This window comes from Nicotiana tomentosiformis, chromosome 6, assembly GCF_000390325.3.
Source record: "Nicotiana tomentosiformis chromosome 6, ASM39032v3, whole genome shotgun sequence".
Lineage (NCBI taxonomy): Eukaryota > Viridiplantae > Streptophyta > Magnoliopsida > Solanales > Solanaceae > Nicotiana > Nicotiana tomentosiformis.
Window position 1 is genome coordinate 124,744,255 of NC_090817.1, and position 9,344 is coordinate 124,753,598.

The window sequence follows — 9,344 nt, forward strand, 5'->3', positions numbered from 1 at the left end:
TCTTCTTTCAAACATAGGGTCTCCATTCCCTAATTGATGTTATTTTAGACATAGGGTCTCCACTCCCTAGTAGCCTTTTCCAATATAGGGTCTTCACTCCCTAGTTGATGTTTTTAGACAAAGAGACTCCACTTCCTGGTATGCTTTTCCAACATATGGTCTCCACTCCATAGTTGATGTTTTTAGACATAGGGTCTCCAATCCCTAGTCTATTTTTCCAACATAGGGTCTACATTCCCTTGTTGAATTTGTCTTAGACATATGGTCTTCATTCCTAGTCTCTTTTCCAACATAGGGTCTTCACTCCGTAGTTGATTTTATTTTAGACATAGGGTCTCCACTCTCTAGTCTCTTTTCGAACATAGGGTCTCCATACCCTAGTTGATGTTATTTTAGGCATAGGGTCTCCACTCCCTAGTCTCCTTTCCAACATAGGGTCTTCATTCCCTAGTTGAGGTTATTTTACAAATAGGGTTTCCACTCCCTAGTCTTCTTTCCAACATAGGGTCTCCATTCCCTAATTGATGTTATTTTAGACATAGGGTCTCCACTCCCTAGTATCTTTTCCAACATAGGGTTTCCACTCCCTAGTTGTTTTTATTTTAGTCAAAGGGTCTCCACTCCTTAGTCGCCTTTTCCAACATAGGGTCTCTACTCCCTAGTTCATGTTAGTTTAGACATATGGTCTCCATTCCCTAGTCGTCTTTTCTGATATAGGGTCTTCACTAATTAATTGATGTTTTTAGACATAGAGTCTCCACTTCCTAGTCTGCTCATCCAACATATGGTCTCCACTCTCTAGTTGATGTTTTTAGACATAGGGTCTCCACTCCCTAGTCTCTTTTCTAACATAGGGTCTTCACTCCCTAGTTGATTTTATTTTAGACATAGGGTTTGCAATCCCTAGTCTCCTTTCCAACATGGGGTTTCCACTCCTTAGTCGATTTTATTTTAGACAAAGGGTCTCCACTCCTTAGTCGCCTTTTCCAACATAGGGTCTTCACTACATAGTTGATGTTATTTTAGACATAGGGTCTCCGCTCCCTAGTCTCTTTTCGAACATAGGGTCTCCATTCCCTAGTTGAGATTATTATAGACATAGGGTCTCCACTCCCTAGTCTCCTTTCCAACATAGGGTCTTCATTCCCTAGTTGATGTTATTTTACACATAGGGTCTCCACTCCCTAGTCTTCTTTCTAACATAGGGTCTCCTTTCCCTAATTGATATTATTTTAGACATAGGGTCTCCACTCCCTAGTATCTTTTCCAACATAGGGTTTCCACTCCCTAGTTGTTTTTATTTTAGTCAAAGGGTCTCCACTCCTTAGTCGCCTTTTCCAACACAGGGTCTCTACTCCCTAGTTGATGTTAGTTTAGACATAGGGTCTCCACTCCCTAGTCTCCTTTTCCAATATAGGGTCTTCACTCACTAATTGATGTTTTTAGACATAGAGTCTCCACTTCCTAGTCTGCTTTTCCAACATATGGTCTCCACTCCCTAGTTGATGTTTTTAGACATAGGGTCTCCACTCCCTAGTCTCTTTTCTAACATAGGGTCTTCACTCCCTAGTTGATTTTATTTTAGACATAGGGTTTGCAATCCCTAGTCTCCTTTCCAACATAGGGTTTACACTCCCTCGTCTCCTTACCAACATATGGTCACAACTCCCTAGTTGATGTTATTTTAGACATAGGGTCTCCACTCCCTAGTCTCCTTTCCAACATTAGGTCTCCATTCCATAGTTTATGTTATTTTAGACATAGGGTGTCCACTCCCTAGTCTCCTTTCCAACATAGGGTCTCCACTCCCTAATTGATGTTATTTTAGACATAGGGTCTCCACTCCCTAGTCTCTTTTCCAACATAGGGTCTTCACTCCCTAGAAGATTTTATTTTTAGACATAGAGTCTCCACTCTCTAGTCTCCTCTCCAACATAGGTTTTCTACTCCTTAGTTGATTTTATTTTACACAAAGGGTCTCCTCTCCCTAGTCGCCTTTTCCAACATAGGGTCTCCACTCCCTAGTTGATGTCATTTTAGACATAGGGTCTCCACTCACTAGTCGCCTTTCCGAACATAGGGTCTTCACTCCCAAGTAGATGTTTTTAGACATAGGGGTCTCCACTTACAAGTCTGGTTTAACAACACATGGTCTCCACTCCCTAGTTGATGTTTTTAGACATAGGGTCTCCTCTCCCTACTCTGCTTTTCCAACATAGGGTCTCCATTCCCTACTCTGCTTGACCAACATAGCGTCTCCACTCCCTAGTTGATTATATTTTTATTATAGGGTCTCCACTCCCTAGACATTTTTCCAACATAGGGTCTCCACTCTCTAGTTGATGTTTTTAGACATATGGTCTCCACTTCCTAGTCAAGATTTTCCAACATAGGGTCTCTACTCCCTAGTGTATGTTTTTAGACACAGGGTCTCCACTCCCTAGATGATTATATTTTAGATATTGGGTCTCCACTCCCTAGTCTCGTTTCCAACATAAGGTCTCCACTCCCTACTGGATATTTTTAGACATAAGGTCTCCACTCCCTGGTTGATTTTATTTTAGACATATGGTTTTTACACCCAAGTCTCCTTTCCAACATAGGGTTATAACTCCCTAGTTGATGTTATTTTAGACATAGGGTCTCCACTCCCTAGTATCATTTCCAACATAGGGTCTTTACTCCTTAGTTGATTTTATTTTTACACATATGGTCTCCACTCCCTAGTCTCCTTTCCAACATAGGGTAACAACTCCCTAGTTGAAGTTACTTTAGACATAGGGTCTCCACTCCCTTGTCTCCTTTCCAACATAGGGTCTCCACTCCCTAATTTATGTTATTTTAGACATAGGGTCCCCACTCCCTAGTCTCTTTTCAAACATAGCGTCTTCACTCCCTAGTTGATGTTTTTTTTTACACATATGGACTCCACTCTCTAGTCTCCTTTCCAACACAGGGTTTTCACTCCCTAGTTGATTTAATTTTAGACAAAGGGTCTCCACTCCTTAGTCACCTTTTCCAACATAGGGTCTCCACTCCCTAGTTGATGTTATTTTAGACATAGGGTCTCCACTTCCTAGTCGCCTTTTCCAATATAAGGTCTTCACTCCTAGTTGATGTTTTTAGACATAGAGTGTCCACTTCCTAGTCTGCTTTTCAAACATATGGTCTCCACTCCCTAGTTGGTGTTTTTAGACATAGGGTCTCCACTCCTTAGTCTGTTTTTCCAACGTAGTGTCTCCATTCCCTAGTTGATGTTGTTTTAGATATATGATCTCCATTCCTAGTCTCTTTTCCAACAGAGGGTCTTTTCTCCCTAGTTGTTTTTATTTTAGACAAAAGGTCTCCACACCTTAGTCGCCTTTTCCTACATAGGGTCTCCACTCCCTAGTTGATATTATTTTAGACATAGGGTCTCCACTCCCTAGTCGCCTTTTCTAATATAGGGTCTTCACTCCCTAGTTGATGTTTTTAGACATAGAGTCTCCACTTCCTAGTCTTCTTTTCCAACCTATGGTCTCCACTCTCTAGTTGATGTTTTTAGACATAGGGTCTCCACTCCCTAGTCTCTTTTCTAACACAGGTTCTCTACTCCCTAGCTGATTTTATTTTAGACATAGGGTTTCCACTTCCTAGTCTCCTTTCCAACATAGGGTCACAACTCCCTAGTTGATGTTATTTTAGACATAGGGTCTCCACTCCCTAGTGTCCTTTCCAACATAAGGTCTCCATTCCCTAGTTGATGTTATTTTAAACATAGGGTCTCCACTCCTTAGTCTCCTTCCCAACATAGGGTCTCCACTCCCTAATTGATGTTATTTTAGACATAGGGTCCCCACTCCCTACTCTCTTTTCCAACATAGCGTCTTCACTCCCTAGTTGATGTTATTTTTACACATATGGACTCCACTCTCTAGTCTCCTTTCCAACATAGGGTTTCCACTCCCTAGTTTATTTAATTTTAGACAAAGGGTCTCCACTCCTTAGTCGCCTTTTCCAACATAGGGTCTCCACTCCTTAGTTGATGTTATTTTAGACATAGGGTCTCCAATCCCTAGTCGCCTTTTCCAATATAAGGTCTTCACTCCATAGTTAATGTTTTATGACTTAGAGTTTCCACTTCCTAGTCTGCTTTTCCAACATATGGTCTCCACTCCCTAGTTGGTATTTTTAGACATAGGGTCTCCACTCCCTATTCTGTTTTTCCAACGTATTGTCTCCATTCCCTAGTTGATGTTGTTTTAGACATATGGTATCCATTCCTAGTCTCTTTTCCAACCGAGGGTCTTTACTCCCTAGTTGTTTTTATTTTAGACAAAGGGTCTCCACACCTTAGTTGCCTTTTCCTTCATAGGGTCTCCACTCCCTAGTTGATGTTATTTTAGACATAGGGTCTCCACTCCCTAGTCGCCTTTTCTAATATAGGGTCTTCACTCCCCAGTTGATGCATTTAGACAAAGAGTCTCCACTTCCTAGTCTGCTTTTCCAACATATGGTCTCCACTCCCTAGTTGATGTTTTTAGACATAGGGTCTCCACTCCCTAGTCTCTTTTCTAACACAGGTTCTCCACTCCCTGGTTGATTTTATTTTAGACATAGGGTTTCCACTCCCTAGTCTCCTTTCCAACATTGGGTCACAACTCTCTAGTTGATGTTATTTTAGACATCGGGTCTCCACTCCCTAGTGTCCTTTCCAACATATGGTCTCCATTCACTAGTTGATGTTTTTTTAGACATAGGGTCTCCAGTCCCTTGTCTCCTTTCCAACATAGGGTCTCCACTCCCTAATTGATGTTATTTTAGACATAGGGTCCCCACTACCTAGACTATTTTCCAACATAGTTTCTTCACTCCCTAGTTGATGTTATTTATACACATATGGACTCCACTCTCTAGTCTCCTTTCCAGCATAGGGTTTGCACTCCCTAGTTGATTTAATTTTAGACAAAGGGTCTCCACTCCTTAGTCGCCTTTTCCAACATAGGGTCTGCACTCCCTAGTTGATGTTATTTTAGACGTAGGGTCTCCACTCCCTAGTTGCCTTTTCAAATATAGGGCCTTCACTCCCTAGTTGATGTTTTTAGACATAGAGTCTCCACTTCCTAGTCTGCGTTTCCAACATATGGTCTCCACTACCTAGTTGATGTTTTTAGGCATAGGGTCTCCACTCCCTAGTATTTTTTTCCATCATAGGGTCTCCATTCCCTAGTTGATGTTGTTTTAGACATATGGTCTCCACTCCTTAGTCTCTTTTCCAACATAGGGTCTCCACTCCCTAGTTGATTATATTTTAGACATAGGGTCTCCACTCCCTAGTCTCTTTTCGAACATAGGGTCTCCATTCCCTAGTTGATTTTATTTTTACACATAGGGTCTCCACTCTCTAGTCTACTTTCCAACATAGGGTTTCAACTCCCTAGTTGATTTTATTTTAGACAAAGGGTCTCCACTCCTTAGTCGCCTTTTCCAACATAGGGTCTCCACTCCCTGGTTGATGTTATTTTAGACATAGGGTCTCCAATCCCTAGTAGCCTTTTCCAATATAGGGTCTTCACTCCCTAGTAGATGTTTTTATACATAGAGTCTCCACTTCCTAGTCTGCTTTTCCAACATATGGTCTCCACTCCCTAGTTGATGTTTTTAGACATATGGTCTCCACTCCATAGTCTATTTTTCAAACATAGTGTCTCCATTCCCTAGTTGATGTTATTTTAGACATATGGTCTTCACTCCCTAGTCTCTTTTCCAACATGGGGTCTCCACTCCCTAGTTGATTTTATTTTAGACATAGGATATCCACTCCCTAGTTTCTTTTCGAATATAGGGTCTCCATTCCCTAGTTGATGTTATTTTAGACATAGAGTCTCTACTCCCTAGTTTCCCTTCTAACACAGGGTCTCCACTCCCTAATTGATGTTATTTTAGAAATAGGGTCTCCCCTCCCTAGTATCTTTTTCCAACATAGGGTCTTTACTCCCTAGTTGATTTTATTTTTACACATAGGGTCTCCACTCTCTAGTCTACTTTCCAACATAGGGTTTCCACTCCCTAGTTGTTTTTATTTTAGACAAAGAGTCTCCACACCTTAGTCGCCTTTTCCAACATTAGGTCTCCACTCCCTAGTTGATGTTATTTTAGACATAGAGGCTCCACTCCCTAGTTTCCTTTTCTAGTATAGGGACTTCACTCCCTACTTGATGTTTTTAGACATAGAGTCTCCACTTCCTAGTCTGCTTTTCCAACATATGGTCTCCACTCCCTAGTTGATATTTTTAGACATAGGGTCTCCACTCCCTAGTCTCTTTTCTAACACAGGTCTCCACTCCCTAATTGGTGTTATTTTAGACATAGAGTCTCCACTCTCTAGTCTCCTCTCCAACATAGGGTTTCCACTCCCTAGTTGATTTTATTTTACACAAAGGGTCTCCTCTCCTTAGTCGCCTTTTCCAGCATAGGGTCTCCACTACCTAGTTGATGTTATTTTAGACCTAGGGTCTCCACTCCCTAGTCGCCTTTTCGAACATAGGGTATTCACTCCCTAGTTGACGTTTATAGACATAGGGGTGTCCACTTCCTAGTCTGCTTTTCAAACATATGGTCTCCACTCCCTAGTTGATGTTTTTAGACATAGGGTCTCCACTCACTACTCTGCTTTTCCATCATAGGGTCTCCACTTCCTACTCTGCTTTTCCAACATAGGGTCTCCACTCCCTACTCTTCTTTTCCAACATAGGGTCTCCACTCCCTAGTTGATGATATTTTTATTATAGGGTCTCCACTGCCTAGTCTTTTTTCCAACATAGGGTCTCCACTCTCTAGTTGATGTTTTTAGTCATATGGTCTCCACTTCCTAATCTGCCTCCACTCCCTAGTTTATGTTGTTACACATAGGGTCTCCACTCCCTAGATGATGGTATTTTAGACATTGGGTCTCCACTCCCTAGTCTCATTTCCAACATAGGGTCTCCACTCCCTACTGTATATTTTTAGATATAGGGTCTTCACTCCGTAGTTGATGATACTTAATTATAGGGTCTCCACTCCCTAGTCTTTTTTCCAATATAAGGTCTCCACTCTCTAGTTGATGTTTTTAGACATAGGGTTTCCACTTCTTAGTCTGCTTTGCCAACATAGGGTCTCCACTCCATAGTTGATGTTTTTATACATAGGAACTCCACTCTCTAGTTGATTATATTTTTGATATAGGGTCTCCACTCCCTAGTCTACTTTTCCAACATAGGGTCTTCACTCCCTATTGATATTATTTTAAACATTGAGTATCCACTCCTTAGTCTCTTTTCCAACAAAGGGTCTCCACTCCCTAGTTCATTTTATTTTAGACATATGGTTTCCACTCCCTAGACACCTTTCCAACATAGGGTCACAACTCCCTAGTTGATGTTATTTTAGACATAGGGTCTCCACTCCCTAGTCTCCTTTCCAACATATGGTCTCCATTCCCTAGTTGATGTTATTTTAGACATAGGGTCTCCACTACCTAGTCTCCTTTCCAACATAGGTTCTCCACTCCCTAATTGATGTAATTTTAGACATAGGGTCTCCACTCCCTAGTCTCTTTTCCAACATAGGGTCTTCACTCCCTAGTTGATTTTATTTTTACACATAGGGTCTCCACTCTCTAGTCTCCTTTCTAACACAGGGTTTCCACTACCTAGTTGATGTTATTTTAGACCTAGGGTCTCCACTCCCTAGTCGCCTTTTCGAACATAGGGTCTTCACTCCCAAGTTTATGTTTATAGACATAGGGGTGTCCACTTCCTAGTCTGCTTTTCAAACATATGGTCTCCACTCCCTAGTTGTTGTTTTTAGGCATAGGGTCTCCACTCCCTACTCTACTTTTGCATCATAGGGTCTCCACTACCTACTTTGCTTTTCCAACATAGGGTCTCCACTCCCTACTCTTCTTTTCCAACATAGGGTCTCCACTTCTTAGTCTGCTTTTCCAACATAGGGTCTCCAATCCATAGTTGATGTGTTTATATATAGGAACTCCACTCCCTAGTTGATGATATTTTAGATATAGGGTCTCCACTCCCTAGTCCACTTTTCCAACATAGAGTCTCCACTCCATATTGATATTATTTTAAACATTGAGTATCCACTCCCTAGTCTCTTTTCCAACAAAGGGTCTCCACTCCCTAGTTCATTTTATTTTAGACATTTGGTTTCCACTCCCTAGACTCCTTTCCAACATAGGGTCACAACTCCCTAGTTGATGTAATTTTAGACATAGGGTCTCCACTCCCTAGTCTCCTTTCCAACTTATGGTCTCTATTCCCTAGTTGATCTTATTTTAGACATAGGGTCTCCACTACCTAGTCTCCTTTCCAACAGAGGGTCTCCACTCCCTAATTGATGTTAATTTAGACGTAGGGTCTCCACTCCCTAGTCTCTTTTCCAACATAGGGTCTTCACTCCCTATTTGATTTTATTTTTACACATAGGGTCTCCACTCTCTACTCTCCTTTCCAACATAGGGTTTCCACTACCTAGTTGATGTTATTTTAGACCTAGGGTCTCCACTCCCTAGTCGCCTTTTCGAACATAGGGTCTTCACTCCCAAGTTGATGTTTATAGACATAGGGGTGTCCACTTCCTAGTCTGCTTTTCAAACATATGGTCTCCACTCCATAGTTGATATTTTTAGACATAGGGCTCCACTCCCTACTCTGCTTTTCCATCATAGGGTCTCCACTCCCTACTCTTCTTTTCCAACATAGAGTCTCCACTCCCTACTCTTCTTTTCCAACATTGGGTCTCCACTCCCAAGTTGATGATTATTTTATTTTAGGGTCTCCACTCCCTAGTTTTTTTTCCAACACAGGGTCTCCACTCTCCAGTTGATGTTTTTAGACATATGGTCTCCACTTCCTAGTCTGCTTTTCCAAAATAGGGTCTCCACTCCCTAGTTTATGTTTTTACACATAGGGTCTCCACTCCCTAGATGATGATATTTTAGATATTGGGTCTCCACTCCCTAGTCTAGTTTCCAACATAGGGTCTCCACTCCCTACTGGATATTTTTAGACATATGGTTTCCACTCCCTAGACTCCTTTCCAACATAGGGTCACAACTCCCTAGTTGATGTTATTTTAGACATAGGGTCTCCACTCCCTAGTCTCCTTTCCAACATATGATCTCCATTCCCTAGTTGATGTTATTTTAGACATAGGGTCTCCACTACCTAGTCAACTTTTCCAACATAGAGTCTCCACTCCCTATTGATATTTTTTTAAACATTGAGTATCCACTCCCTAGTCTCTTTTCCAACAAAGGGTCTCAACTCCCTAGTTCATTTTATTTTAGACATTTGGTTTCCACT